Source organism: Heterodontus francisci, chromosome 12, assembly GCF_036365525.1.
Source record: "Heterodontus francisci isolate sHetFra1 chromosome 12, sHetFra1.hap1, whole genome shotgun sequence".
Classification (NCBI taxonomy): Eukaryota; Metazoa; Chordata; class Chondrichthyes; order Heterodontiformes; family Heterodontidae; genus Heterodontus; species Heterodontus francisci.
Genome location: NC_090382.1, coordinates 60008765 through 60025269, shown reverse-complemented (window position 1 = coordinate 60025269; position 16505 = coordinate 60008765).

The window sequence follows — 16505 nt, the reverse complement described above, 5'->3', positions numbered from 1 at the left end:
AAATCAAAGATAGGACTTGCTAAACTAGGCTGAAAGCTACTAGAATAGCATATTTTTTAAAGCTTGCATATTTGGTTTGCTAAACGTTATGCTGTAAATGTTTCATTACCAAAAAATTGCAGACAGTAGAGGTGAACACTTTTACTGCTAATGTGAATCATTTGGGCTTTGATGATTAATGAAACAGAAGCAATATTCATTTTAGATAATAATTTATATGAATTGCAAACATGTGGCAACATTTGCAGAAGATTGTGTTTTGGAAGTTTGATATCTACTCTCTGGAACTTTATTTCTCACCAACTTTCGCCACTGGTTTTTCTTCCCACCCCAAGGTGCTGACACTTTGCTGCAATATGCTTCCATAAGCACCAGGCACTTTGATTAACTCATCCAAGTGATCTTTCTTTGAGGCTGCTATCCCAGGACCACATAATGAGCAGGACAAGAGGCTGATCATACACCACGATACAAGACCTACAGGTGCTGGGATTATGGGCTCATAATAAATTATTCACTTACAAACTAAAGCTCTTCATGTATCTCTTTGTTTTAATTAAAATATTAATTTTAAATATATATTATTAAATATATATATTAAATATATATTAAAAAAAATATTAAAAGCAGGATTCATCTTCCACAAAGGTTGAAAGATGTTTATAGGCATGCCTCTGATATTCCTCTGTGGTAAAGGGCTTACTTCATCTTAGAGCATAGAGGCAGCTTTTGCAACCTCTGATCAGGGGGATTCACTCCTAAAAGTCACAAGCTTCATCAGACAGTAAAACACCGATAACACAGTTTTATAATGATCACATAAAATACCACAATGTAACAGTTGATAAGAAGGTCTTATACAGGCAGACCCAATCCATGGTCAACTGCATTCTTGACAAAACTGAACAACCCAGGAAAGGGAGTAATAATCCTGAAACATGGTTAGATGACGAGTCAAGAAATTGACCAGCATGAGTGACTCCCAGCTTGCTGCTGACTTAGCCTTTCTTAGAAATCAAAAAAGGTGGATCTTAATGAGAAATTAACAGTTATACTGCCTTATTTGGGAAATAAAGGGGGGAACAAACCTACTTGCAAAAGAGGTAACACCCCCATACATAAAAAAAGTTAGTTGTGCAACTTAACAGTATAAATATTCGAACCACACCGTGGATTTTTAGATTCATTGGATCCATTGTGTGTCACAGTAAAGATATAGCTATTGGGGTGAGGTGACAATAGTTCTCCCGTTAACTGGGACTGAAGTATCTCACTAAACTCTGTAGCCTTCTACTTGGGGATATAAGGTAAATGTTACTTTAAATGTTGATGGATATTTTAAATATTTTACAGTTACAATATTTAGATTTAAAAATTGGATTTTCTACTAGAAACAAGGTTATACTTTCTTTCTTTTCCTAGAACTATTAACGTTGCGATTGACTTTACCACCAGTTGTGAATTGTATGTTCAGTTCTTTAATAAACTTTTATATAACTCAAAAATTATATTGTTTCACATAGTCTTCTGTATCACCAACTCATGAACCCATATATGCACACCGTTTGGTGGAGACGTACATTACTGAGGAGAAATTAATAAATAATATCTGGGTTGTTATAATCTGGTTAAATCTTGTTTAAAAGGCTATCTGGAGGATGGTAATATTCTCAGCTGATTTCTTCCCTTTGGAGAGAGTTAGATCCATCCTTCAGACCTGTTCAAGTGTCTGTGAGATCTGTCGCTCTCAACCTTAAGTGAGAGCAATTATCTGAGAAGCATGCCTAATCCGGGATAGCCCCAAAAAGGAGCTAGAATTATAATCCATTACATCACATGGATGTCTCTTGGGTGTAGATACTGGGCTGGAAATTCCTCAGTGTCCATTTTCATCCACTGCCGAAGAATCCTAATAAGAGCAGGCCCAGGACTGCTTGGCTCATATGAAAGCTAAATACTGCAGATGCTGGAAATCTGAAATAAAACCAAAGAAGTGCTGGAAATACTCAGCAGGTCTGGCAGCATCTGTGGAGAGAGAAGCAAAGTTAACGTTTCAGGTCAGTGAGCCTTCATCAGAAGGTCACAGAGTCATAGAGTTATACAGAACAAAAACAGGCCCTTCAGCCCATCGTGTCTGCGCCGGTTGTCAAGCACCTAACTATTCTAATCCCATTTTCCAGCACTTGGGGCCCCGTAGCCTTGTATGCTATGGTGTTTCAAGTGCTCATCTAAATACTTTTTAAATGTTGTGAGGGCTCCTGCCTCTACCACCTCTTCATGCAGTGCATTCCAGATTCCAACTACCCTCTGAGTGAAATTTTTTTCCCTCAAATTCCCTCTAAACCTCCTGCCCCTTACATAGAACATAGAACATTACAGCGCAGTACAGGCCCTTCAGCCCTCGATGTTGCGCCGACCTGTGAAACCATCTGACCTACACTATTCCATTTTCATCCATATGTCTATCCAATGACCACTTAAATGCCCTTAAATCTATGCTCCTGGTTATTGACCCCTCCACTAAGGGAAAAAAATTCTTCCTTTCTAACCTATCTATGCCCCTCATAATTTTGTATACCTCAATCATGTCCCCCCTCAGCCTTCTCTGCTCTAAGGAAAACAACCCTTGCCTTCACAGTCTCTCTTCAGAGCTGAAATGCTCCAGCCCAGGCAACATCCTGGTGAATTACCTCTGCACCCTCTTCAGGGCAATCGCATCCTTCCTATAGTGTGATGCCCAGAACTGTACACAATACTCAAGTTGTGGCCCAACGAGCATTTTGTACAGCTCCATCATAACCTCCCTGCTCTTACATTCTATGCCTCGGCTAATAAAGGCAAGTATCCCATATGCCTTCCTAACCACCTTATCTACCTGTGCTGCTGCCTTCAGTGATCTACGGACAAGAACACCAAGGTCCCTCTGACCCTCTGTACTCCCTGGTGCCCTACCATCCATTGTATATTCCATTGCCTTGTTAGTCCTCCCAAAATGCATCACCTCACACTTCTCAGGATTAAATTCCATTTGCCACTGCTCTGCCCATCTTACCAGCCCATCTGTATCATCCTGTAATCTAAGGCTTTCCTCCTCACTATTTACGACACCACCAATTTTCGTGTCATCTGCGAACTTACTGATCATACCTCCTATATTCATGTCTAAATCATTAACGTACGTTACAAACAGCAAAGGTCCCAGCACCGTTCCCTGCAGTACACCACTGGTCACAGGCTTCCACTCACAAAAACAACCCTCGACCATTACCCTCTGCCTCCTGCCACTAAGCCAATTTTGAATCCAATTTGCCAAATTGTCCTGGATCCCATGGGCTCTTTCTTAACCACTGGCCACTGCTCAGAAACATTAACTTTGCTTCTCTCTCCATAGATGCTGCCAGGCCTGCTGAGTATTTTTACAGCACTTTTTTGGTTTTATTACTGCGTGGCTCATTCTTTTCCAATTTTGTTCTAAGCACTTAAAACAGGCAGTAAACCCCTCATTTACTTATGTAAAGGGCCTAATTCTGTTTTAGGCACCACCAGGAATGCACGTAAAATAGCCTGACCCAATATCAGGTCAGATGTATTTTAGGAGTACTTTCAGCGTGAGATGTTGATTCTTGAAATTGGCCCTTGTTGTGCATGTTTCACATCTGTTCACATCTATCACAGAGTCTGATTTCTAACTCATCAGGTTTTATGGAATCACAGGTTGTTTTCTTTACCTCAAGCCAATCTTTTTTTCAGAACATGACTAGAAAGGCCTTTGAAAAATAAGAGAAGCTGCTCTTAAAGAAATTAAGTAGTTGAATCAGCAAAGCTTGAGGTTTCCAAGAGGTTACTTACTCCTAATCACCAGATTATAAATTGCAAGAAATATTACATTGCATATAATTGCAGTCATCTCCTAAGATGTAAATCTTGGCACTGTCTAATTATACATGTGATTTGAACCTTGTGAATCAAGGTGGTTACCTGCTTTCTGCAGAAACACTGTTGCTCAGACTGGCATACTGCCACCCTTCAATAGGGACCTACTAGGATGGCTAAGGCAAGTCGTTCAAGGAGATAATGCGTTGTCCGAGATATTTGCTTAACTAGTTTTTTTACAATGTTCTACTCAATAAGTGGATTACCAGCTGATAAGTGTATAACAGATCTGTTGCAGAAATGTTGGGCTGCATTTTATGCAGGTGGTGGGGGTCCTAACACCAGGCCACAAAGGCGAGGGGAAGCCAGGCAGTTAACTGCCTGGTGCTGGGAATCCTGTCCCTTTAAGGACAGGGATCCTGCCTCCAAGAGCTGCCAGCCAATCAGAGTACCAGCTGCTCAGGAGTCCCAGCAGCGCCACTGGGAGAGGTGGCCATTGCTAGTTCTGCAGTAGGCCTGGGACCAGGACCAGGACCAGGAGAATAGAGTGCAGGTAAGTGGAGTGGCTCGCAAGGGCCAGTCAGGCTGGGTGGGTGTTGAAATAGGGGTGGCCTTTGCGGGCACAGATTGTCCAAGCATGAGGGACGCCCCCTCCCCTCACCACAGCCCACAGGGAGGCTGCCTGGTTTCACTGGGGCTCCCAGCAGCTGCTGGTAAAATAACCACGCAAGGGCTTCAATTGGCCTCTGGATGGGAAGGCTATCCTTGGCCTTACTCGCCTGTGAGAAAATTGAATGTCATCGGGAAGGCAACGGGCACTCTACCCCCTGTCCTCCCTCGCTATTGTATCAGCCCCCTGCCTCCCTGCCCATCCCTAGAATGCTGATAAACTTCAGCCCATCTTCTTTTCCCCATCTGAAAACCTTGAATAGATAGGACTGATTTTTAATATAGATAGTTCAATGTCTAACCCAATACATTACCAATAAAAGGCATACCATTGTAACCAGCAGAGAAAAATATTCAGATGATGATAAGACACTGAAATTACTGAACCATTAACATGACTTTATATTGATCTTATAAAGCTAAAATGTATCATAATGAAGGACACTTGTTTACTTTCAGGAATTTATGCACCTGCTGGCTCTGTTTACAATGATGACCAAAATAAAGCAGACTTTATTTGGAGGTATGAGGGAGAATATATCTTAGAATGCTCTTAAGCTACAGCCAAAACAAAAGCAAATTCTCTGTATATAAAAAAAAATCTGCTGTTGTGAAAGCCCAGTCAACAACAAAATCAGCAAGTGATATAAAAATCTTCTGAATACAGGGCCAGGATAGAGTAATAGAAATATTTTAAAGCCCTTTCCCAGAAAGACAGAGCTTCTCGTTGATAACTGCTCACCAACCAGAAATCCTAGATTTTGCTCAAGTGACATACTAATAAACTAATCTTGACTAATTAAGAGCACTGATTGTTGGTTTTGGGAGGACAATGATTAGATGTGTGACATGTGACCACCAAAATAATTGGTAAAAATCCTGTAATCCTATGAAATAAAAGAGTGTAACTTAATGAATTACTATAAACAAGTGGTCATAACAATAAACGTGTAGAATTGTAAAATGCGACCCCAAAACATCTGTACAGTGAGGGGAAGACTGAAGGATACAGTAGCGTGGCGGTTATGGCACTGGGCCAGCAAGCCAGAGAGACAGGACTAGCAAATTAGCAACCTTCATGCATTCTGAATTTGAGAAATTAAATTCAATAAATCTGGTAACTTGTGGATTGATACCAGAAAAAAAATTATCATGAAAGCTGTCATAAAAATTAAAATTTTACCCTACCTGGTCTGGATAATAAATGAAAACAGGAAATGGTGGAAGTGCTCAGCAGGTCTGGCAGTATCTCTGGAGAGAGAATCACAATTAATAGAGTCATAGAGAGATACAGCACTGTAACAGGTCCTTTGGCTCACTGAGTCTGTGCCAACCATCAACCACCCATTTATACTAATCCTACATTAATCCCATATTCCCTACCAGATCCCCACCATTCTCCGACCACCTACCTACACTGGGGGCAATTTACAATGGCCAATTTACCTATATTCTAGTTAAAGTATAATAAAAACCTCTGTTTTCTGTGAATGTTACTTGTGGTCCTGCAGTCGTATTTCACATATCAAAGGAACAAGTACCATTACACCTTCCAGGCTGGAGCTAGAGATATTTGTAATATCTAACAGTTTGCCCTTCGCTGTTGCTTAAGGTAGGTCACAGAGGCTCTCTACTCAATGCAAGCTTGTCAACTCTGCCAGAACCAATAGGATTCCACTCCCTCAATGTCCAGCTGGTATGTGACCATAAGCAGAGAATCATAGAGTCATGCAGCACTGAAACAGGCCCTTCAGCCCACTGAGTCTGTGCCGACCATCAACCACCCATTTATACTAATCCTACATTAATCCCATATTCCCTACCACATCCCCACCTTCCCTCAATTCTCCTACCACCTACCTACACTAGGGGCAATGGGCCAATTTACCTATCAACCTGCAAGTCTTTGGCTGTGGGAACAGACCAAAGCACCCAGTAGAAACCCACACAGTCACAGGGAGAACTTGCAAACTCTGCACAGGCAGTACCCAGAACTGAATCCAGGTCACTGGAGCTGTGAGTCTGCAGTGCTAACCACTGCACCATTGTGCCACCCTGGGCTGAATTTTCACAATGAGGCAGGAAATGGAAGTCAAGACTGCTTTCAGTCCCGAAGCTGTCTCCATGGGAAGTAAATTATAGTTACAATTGGATTGAATCAGATTTTCTGGCCAATTAAGGCCACGGGAATGGGAACGGAGGTGGGCCAGATAAAGTATGGGCCCGATTTAAATTCCCATGGCAGCCATTACTGTAGTTGCAGTTTATATCTGAAGGTAGTAAATAGGAAACCTTCTGTGAGCTTTGGATTGAACTGAAGTCTTCAAGTAATGGTATTGGAAAACTGGAGGCCTAGCACCTGGGGCAAGGCAGCCACCCTGTTCTTGGATGGTGACCTGGAGGTGATCTTTGAAGCCGTGAGGGAGAGGAGTATTAATTGTATATCGATTGTGTTTAATTATATGAAAGTAGAGGGCATTAATTGGGATCATTCTTGCACACAAATAAAGCGACACTGCAATGTGTGGGGTTTGAGATTAGGAGGTATATGCTTGTAATGTTTCACTCTGTAAATAAAAAAAATGAGTAAAGATTGGCTCCCATATCATTCTTCACAATCGACTTTCTGAAATATTATATGGTAGCAGAGAATGGTTTCCTAATGATGAAGGTTGGAAACTAAGAAAAAAAATCAGGCAGAAGATGACAATCCTAGTAGTTATTGTGAGAAATGGTTGAAAGGAAGTGTAAATTTTTGGGGTATGATTACCTGCCAATTTTCTCAGAGTCTGGAAGAATGAAGTGAATATGTGGACATAGGTTACATCCCTGCCAAAGAGGAAACAAGGTATGGTCTTGGCATTGTCATTTCCTACAAAAAATAAAATCAGATGTAAAGTATTTTGTGAGCTGGATGCCCATCAGTTGTAAACTAATGAAGGCAGGGATTTTCTATTCGAGCTCTTGAATGAAATTTACAAGAAGGATGATCTATTAAATGCCTAAGAGACATGGTCAGACTTTGATAGATTTTGGAAAACAGATGGTTATTCAATGGAAGAATATATCATGGGCTTTAGCAGACTGAATAAAAGATTGAGGAAGTTCAATTTAGAGATCCCTGGTTCAGCGCTAGCATCTTAAATTGCTGCATTGTGCTAAGGCATCGAATGTGGATAGGCTCTTGCTTCTAACTGGTGTTTGGCTGTCAGAGAGAGGCTCCCTGTTGGATCAGATATCTGCTGCCTTGAAAAAATTCCTGGAGAAACAATTATTTCCTATAGCCTTGGTGGAAGAAATGGGACATTCTGCAGTGACATAAAGTATAGAAGATTCAATGATTGCTAGATTTTGAAATGTTCCAGATATTGGACACAGCTGGTAGTATAATGGAGGAGTTAAAGACAGATAGAATGAGGATGAAAGCACCTTTAGCAGATCTGGCTATTACAGCAGAAGACAGAACTGGAATGGCAATAATAAAGAAATAAATCCCAGGAATGCAGAAAGAACAGTTAATAGGTGCTTTAGGTGTGGTTCAAAGTATCCTTATGCAATGTACTGCTCAAAGTGGAGAGGCAAGGTCCTCAAAATGAGAAATGACACAGAAAATTCTAAGGCAGGAGGTAAAGATAATGATGAATCTGAATGAATTGTATGAGTTACAAAGAGTTTTGTCCTGTGATGAATGTCTTAGTCGCTGACAGATTTAACTGTGCTGTGCTAGTTAGTGATTGTACTTCGACAGCATGTGGAACAGATTACATCTAGATAACATTTTAACCACTCAGTAGTGAGCATTGATGCAAGGTTAAGGAGTATAAAATTACTAGTTGCTTTAAGTTTGGTGAGGACAACACATTGAGGTAACTAAAGAGAGTTGTAATTCAATGTAAAATAGCTGGAGTAGACCACTTTATCAGTACTGATGTAATCTCTAGTGACATACCTTTACTTTTGAGGAAACCTTCTATGAAAAAGGCACAAATAAAACTTGAGATGGAACATGATAAGGCAATTGTTTTTTGGAAAGTCAATGGATCTACAGTTTACCCAATCAGGACATTATTGTATCAGCTTAACAAAACCCGATGTATCTTGTCAGAGTATTAGACAAGTATTAATGGCATGGGGGATAAGAATCAGAAAAAAGGCAAATTGTCTTAAAGTTACACAATTTGCTCTCCCTTCTTGCTAAAGATTAAAAGCCTGTTAAAGGATGCAGGTGTTATTGATGAAGAGTATATGAGGCTGTCCACCAAAGCTACTAAGTATCATCACCTCATTCCATGACAATATGAAAGGCACAATTCAACATGGTGGCTCCTCATCAGAGCCCTTTCCTATCCTGAGTGGTGTGAAACAGGGCTGTGTTCTCGCACCCACACTTTTTGGGATTTTCTTCTCCCTGCTGCTTTCACATGCGTTCAAATCCTCTGAAGAAGGAATTTTCCTCCACACAAGATCAGGGGGCGGGTTGTTCAACCTTGCCCGTCTAAGAGCGAAGTCCAAAGTACGGAAAGTCCTCATCAGAGAACTCCTCTTTGCTGACGATGCTGCTTTAACATCTCACACTGAAGAATGCCTGCAGAGTCTCATCGACAGGTTTGCGTCTGCCTGCAATGAATTTGGCCTAACCATCAGCCTCAAGAAAACGAACATCATGGGGCAGGATGTCAGAAATGCTCCATCCATCAATATTGGCGACCACGCTCTGGAAGTGGTTTAAGAGTTCACCTACCTAGGCTCAACTATCACCAGTAACCTGTCTCTAGATGCAGAAATCAACAAGCGCATGGGTAAGGCTTCCACTGCTATGTCCAGACTGGCCAAGAGAGTGTGGGAAAATGGCGCACTGACACGGAACACAAAAGTCCGAGTGTATCAGGCCTGTGTCCTCAGTACCTTGCTCTACGGCAGCGAGGCCTGGACAACGTATGCCAGCCAAGAGCGACGTCTCAATTCATTCCATCTTCGCTGCCTTCGGAGAATACTTGGCATCAGGTGGCAGGACTATATCTCCAACACAGAAGTCCTTGAAGCGGCCAACACCCCCAGCTTATACACACTACTGAGTCAGCGGCGCTTGAGATGGCTTGGCCATGTGAGCCGCATGGAAGATGGCAGGATCCCCAAAGACACATTGTACAGCGAGCTCGCCACTGGTATCAGACCCACCGGCCGTCCATGTCTCCGTTATAAAGACGTCTGCAAACGCGACATGAAATCGTGTGACATTGATCACAAGTCGTGGGAGTCAGTTGCCAGCATTCGCCAGAGCTGGCGGGCAGCCATAAAGACAGGGCTAAATTGTGGCGAGTCGAAGAGACTTAGTAGTTGGCAGGAAAAAAGACAGAGGCGCAAGGGGAGAGCCAACTGTGCAACAGCCCCAACAAACAAATTTCTCTGCAGCACCTGTGGAAGAGCCTGTCACTCCAGAATTGGCCTTTATAGCCACTCCAGGCGCTGCTTCACAAACCACTGACCACCTCCAGGCGCGTATCCATTGTCTCTCGAGATAAGGAGGCCCAAAAGAATATGAGGCTAAGAGAAGAGATCAGTGAAAAATGTGAAATCTGCAAAAAGTATCAGAGGGTGCTGCCATTCTATTGTAAGGCTTTCATTGCACATGACTTAAATGAGGTAGTTACCATGGATTTAAAGGTATGGGACAAAGACAGAAGTATTTTTAATTCTAAATTTTATTGACCTGGCAACCAGATTTAGTCTTTCTATAATAATGCATAGCAAGGACAAAAGGGTGATTACAGACAAAGTCATGGAGAAATGGATAGGAACCGGACTTGGGGTACCAGCTAAATTTCTGACTGATAGTTGTCATATGATTGCCTTTAAGAGTTATGGGTGAAAATGGGAAATGTTGTACTTTAGCTTGGGAGCTGACAAAATAAAAAGTGTTGTTAAAAGTACTTTAGCTGCAGAAACACTGGCTCTTGTGGAGGCAGTGGCTATGGAGTTCCATTTGTCAAATATTTTAAGTGAGATTCCATATAAGGGCATTCTAAAAATACAACACCCATTGAACATTATGTATATAATTGTTACTTGTGGGATAATTCACACTCTACAAAAAGTAAGTGAGATAAGGTTACAGATTGACCTTGCTGGTTTGAAACAAAGGCTGGAGATAAATGAAATTTCTAAAATTAAAGAGGCAGACGCAAGTCATCAACTGTCTGATTGTTTTACCAAAAGAAAATGCGTGTACAAATAAATTGTTCAGGGTCTTAGAGGAGAGGCATGTCGCAATGCAATACTTTGTCCAGAATATGGAAGTTTGTTTTTTTATTTGCTTTGAAATGTTGTTTGTGCATATTAACCATAATTTTTATTTAAAGAGAAAGAAGGGAATGTGTTGATTGTATATCAATTCTGTTTAATATCTACAGACGGAGGGCATTTATTGGGGTCTTACTTGGGCACATATAAAGAAACATTTACTGAAACTAGGAGTTGAATTAGGATGTATATGCTTGTAATGTTTCATCCTATAAATAAATGTAAGTCAGAGTATAGATTGGTTCTGGTATCAGCATTCAGCAACTGGCTTTCTGGAATAGAACAAGGAGGGAAGTCATCTTCCCAGAGGGTGGTAGGAGGAGGCCACCCACCAAAACTAAACAGGCCTGGGTTGAGGTAACTGCCACTGTCAGCAGCAGAAGCATTAACAGAAGAACGTGGATCCAGTTCCATATGTGGGTCAAAGACCTGCTATGCTCTGGCAGAGTGAATGCTACCCCCAGCCTTCTTGACAGAATCACAGAATCATTACAGTGCAGAAGGAAGCCGTTCGGCCCATCTTTCCACACTGGCTCTCTGAAAGTGCAATTCCATCAGTTCCATTCCCCTGCCATCTCCCCGTAACTGTTCACATTCTCCCTTTTCATATAACTGTCTAATTCCCTTTTGAATGTTTCAGTTGAACCTGCCTCCACCATGTTCTCAGGCAGCACATTCACCACTCGCCGTGTGAAGAAGTTTTTCCTCATTTCACTTTTGCTTCTCTTACTAAATACTTTAAATCTGTGACCACTCGTTCTCAATCCTTTCACGAGTGGGAACAGTTTCTCTCTATCTACTCTGTCCAGCCCCCTCATGATTTTGAAAACTTCTATCAAATCACCTCTCAGCCTTCTCTTCTCCAATGAAAACAGTCCTAACTTCTCCAATCTATCTTCATAACTGAAATTTCTAATCCCTGGAATTACTCTCATGAATCTTTTCTGTACTCTCTCCAATGCCCTCATGTCTTTCCGAAAGTGCGGCACCCAGAATTGGATGCAATACTCCAGCTGACTTCGAACTAGTGTCTTATACAAGTTCAACATAACTTCCTTGCTCTTGTACTCTATGCCTCTATTAATAAAGCCCAGGATCCTGTATGCTTTATTAACTGTTCTCTCAACCGGTCCTGCCACCTTCAATTACTTATGCGCATATACACCTAGGTCCCTCTGCTCCTGCACCCCTTTAGAGTTGTACCCTTTATTCTATATTGTCTCTCCATATTCTTCCTACCAAAATGAATCACTTCACATTTTTCTGCATTGAACTTCATCTGCCACCTGTTTGCCCATTCCACCAACTTGTCTGTGTCCTTTTGAAGCTCTATACTGTCCTCCTCACAGTTCACAATGCTTCCAAGTTTTGCATCATCTGCAAACTTTGAAATTGTGCTCTGTACACCAAGGTCTAGGTCATTAATATATATCAGGAAAAGCAAGGGTCCCAACACTGATTCCTGGAGAACTCCACCACAAACTACAAGGGTGGCACAGTTGCGCAGTGGTAAGCACTGTTGCCTCACAGCTCCAGTGACCCGGGTTCAGTTCTGGGTACTGCCTGTGTGGAGTTTGTAAGTTTTCCCTGTGACTGCATGGGTTTCTGCTGGGTGCTCTGGTTTCCTCCCACCATCAAAGACTTGCAGATTGATAAGTAAATTGGCCATTGCAAATTGCCCCTAGTGTAGGTAAGTGGTAGAGAATATGGGATTAATGTAGGATTAGTATAAATGGGTGGTTGATGGTCGGCACAGACTTGGTGGGCCAAAGGGCCTGTTTCAGTGCTGTATGACTCCATGACTCTAAACCTTCCTCCAGCCCAAAACACATCCATTAACCATTACTCCTTGTTCCCTGTCACTGAGCCAATTTCATATCCATGTTGCTACTGTCGCTTTTATTCCATGAGCTACAAGTTTGCTTACAAGTCTGTTGTATGGAACTGTATCAAATGCATTTTGGAAGTCAATGTACACCACATCAACAACATTGCCCTCATCAACCTTCGCTGTTACCTCCTCAAAAAACTCCAGAAAGTTAGTTAAACATGATTTTCCCTTAAGAAATCCATGCTGGATTTCCTTAATTAACTTGCATTTCCCATGTGACTATTGATTTTGTCCCGAATTTATTTTTCTAGAAGTTTTCCCACTGCCGAAGTTAAACTGACTGGCCTGCAGTTGCTGTGCTTATCTTTACACCTTTGTTTGAACAAGGGTGTAACATTTGCAATTCTCCAGTCCTCTAGCACCACTCTTGAGTCCAAGGAAGACTGAAAAATTATGGCCAGTACCTCTATGATTTCCATCCTCACTTCCCTCAGTAGCCTTGGATGCATCTCATTTGGTCCTGGTGTTTTATCCACTTTAAGTACTGACAGCCTATCTAATACTTCCTCTTTATTAATTGTAAACCCCTCTTGTGTCTGACTTACCTCTTCTTTCAACACTGCCTGGGTTGCATCTTGTTACTTGGTAAAGCCAGATGCAAAGTATTCATTTAATACCTCCGCTATGCCCTCTGCCTCCATGAGAAAACTTTGGGATTTCCTTTAATGCTAGTTGCCAGTCTCTTTTCATGCTCTCTCTTTGCTTAGCTTATTTGTTTTTTCACTTCCCTTTTGAACCTTCTATATTCAGCTTGGTTCTCAAAAGTATTTTCTACCTGGCATCTGCCATAAGCAGGTCTCAGAGCTTGCACCCTCATGTCGACACACCACCTCAGTACCCTCAGGCAACTCCTGAACATGGAGGGGTCTGTGCCCAGGGCACTTAATGACTCAAGAGCCATCGTAATGCTGAGTGCCTGTCAGCACTGAGGCATGCAGCTGAGAATGCATAGGAGAAGATGCCATTGGCCATAGAGGACACCAGTACCTTATCTTACTCTCTGTCGCAGGAGAAATGGACTCTTCATTCCCAGGAAAGTGCGATGACAGACGGTGGGGTTCCCTACTAAGAAAGAATAACGCAGGTGAAGGAAAGTGTAGTGTAAGGGTCTGAAAGGGTTAATGTTTGGGACAGTGAGAGTAACATCTCCCACTGTGATGATATTACAAGAGATCACATGTGTAACGGGCTTGGGGAGAAGCAAGAAGCGTCATGCAAGGAAGAGCTAGACAGGCTTATGGAAAGTGTATATAGTCGATGTAAATATAATAAATGAGTTACTGTTTAGATTTGCAACGACTCCAATATCTCTGTAAGCTCAACCTAGCATCTGAAATGCTAGCAACAATATACAATGGAAAGAGCAATGGAGCTAGCCCGGACTCCAGACGTGGAGGAAATTGTCCTGGTGAGATGGGAACCCATGGTGCAGATGGTGATTACAGAGGGTGAAGCACTCATTAGTGGGATACAGTGAACTCCACCCTGTCCAGTAACATGCTGGGCATTGAGTTGCATTGGGGAGCCTCAGTACTGCAGTGGCTTCTGCTCTCATAGGCTGGTTCTCATCAAGTCTTCTTGTATCTTCCACAGTTGCAGGCGTCCACCTGAGAACACCCTCTCCCTCTTCCGCCATGGCATAGAAGAAACCTCCCGAAACCAAGGAAGCACTGTCACACCTGACAAGTGCACCATCCACCAGTGCAGATACTCTCACTTCGATGGGTCCTGTCACGTGTTTAAATAGGAAGGCACTGGGTAAGGAGCACAGTCCAAGCATGCAGGAGGATGTCAGAAGCAGAAGCAGTTGTGGGAAGTACTCATCGGAAGAGGGAGGTCAGACACAGCTCTGCTCAGCTGGGCACAGATGCAGGGCCTGAGGAGTCACAAGAAAGGTGTCTCTACCTGGAACAACAAAAGAAGATGTGCTCCCACATATCAGAGTTCCCTGAGACCATGCAGGGTCATTGGCTCAGGATGGAGGAGTCCAACAGGGTCATATACCTGGCACAGAGATGTCTGGAGTGGATGCTAGTTGCACCCAATTGGTATCCCCCTCCAACCATCCAGAAAAGGGCTAAGGAGGTCACGAAAGAGGATAAGGGTGCCACCCCTCAAGTCATCTGCCTCCTTAGCTTCTCTGACTGTGGGAACCTCTGTGCGGAAGGACCAAGTTACGGAGGCTGGCTGAGTAATGATGCAGGTGCAGCAAGCTCTGGTGATGCCCCCACGGGCACCTCCATGATGAGGACAACAGCCACATGCCTCTCAATCATAGGCAGAGAGCAGTGAGCAGGCTGCCTCTGTATTGAGGAGCTGCCACCATGTAATGAATTCTTTTAATGTTGTCTGATACAACATAAATGAGATGCGTGGAGTCCAGCTGGTTGAAGATCTCAAAACAGGTTTATTACAGCTAACTTATCATGTACAATACAGAGCTAACAATTTACAGAACTTGCCTCTAGGTGTTATAGTTGCAGGGTGACTTTGGCTCTGAGTCACATGACTGCATCCTGGTACTTAGCTCATTAGCATACTAAGATCTTAAACGGACGTCATTCTTAAAGGCAATCATAGAACAGCCTCCACCTCCTCCGAGCCAACAAGGGAAGCACTGTGTAGGAGTGGCCAAGCACTAAAAACTGAGTGAGTCACTGGAGTGTCTTCTTAGAGTCTATGTGCATTGTTTCCCTTTGTTATCACTTTATAAATCTTTGGCCTCCTTGTCTCGAGAGACAATGGGTAAGCGCCTGGAGGTGGTCAGTGGTTTGTGAAGCAGCGCCTGGAGTGGCTATAAAGGCCAATTCTAGAGTGACAGACTCTTCCACAGGTGCTGCAGATAAAATTGGTTGTCGGGGCTGTTACACAGTTGGCTCTCTCCTTGCGCTTCTGTCTTTTTTCCTGCCAACTTCTAAGTCTCTTCGACTCACCACGCTTTAGCCCCGCCTTTATGGTTGCCCGCCAGCTCTGGCGATCACTGGCAACTGACTCCCACGACTTGTGATCAATGTCACAGGACTTCATGTCGTGTTTGCAAACATCTGTAAAGTGGAGACAAGGACAGCCGGTGGGTCTGATACCAGTGACGAGCTCGCTGTACAATGTGTCCTTGGGTATCCTGCCATCTTCCATGTGGCTCACATGGACAAGCCATCTCTGGCGCCGCTGGCTTAGTAGGGTGCATATGCTGGGGATGTTGGCCGCCTCGAGGACTTCTGTGTTGGAGATACGGTCCTGCCACCTGATGCCAAGTATTCTCCGGAGGCAGCGAAGATGGAATGAATTGAGACGTCGCTCTTGGCTGACATACGTTGTCCAGGCCTCGCTGCCGTAGAGCAAGGTGCTGAGGACACAGGCTTGATACACGCGGACCTTTGTGTTCCGTGTCAGTGCGCCATTTTCCCACACTCTCTTGGCCAGTCTGGACATAGCAGAGGAAGCCTTTCCCATGCGCTTGTTGAATTCTGCATCGAGAGACAGGTTACTGGTGATAGCTGAGCCTAGGTAGGTGAACTCTTGAACCACTTCCAGAGTGTGGTCACCGATATTTATGTTTGGGGCATTTCTGACGTCCTGTCCCATGATGTTCGTTTTCTTGAGGCTGATGGTTTGGCCAAATTCGGTGCAGGCAGCCGCAATCCTGTCAATGAGTCTCTGCAGACACTCTTCAGTGTGAGATGTTAATGCAGCATCGTCAGCAAAGAGGAGTTCCCTGATGAGGACTTTCCGTACTTTGGTCTTCGCTCTTAGACGGGCAAGGTTGAACAAC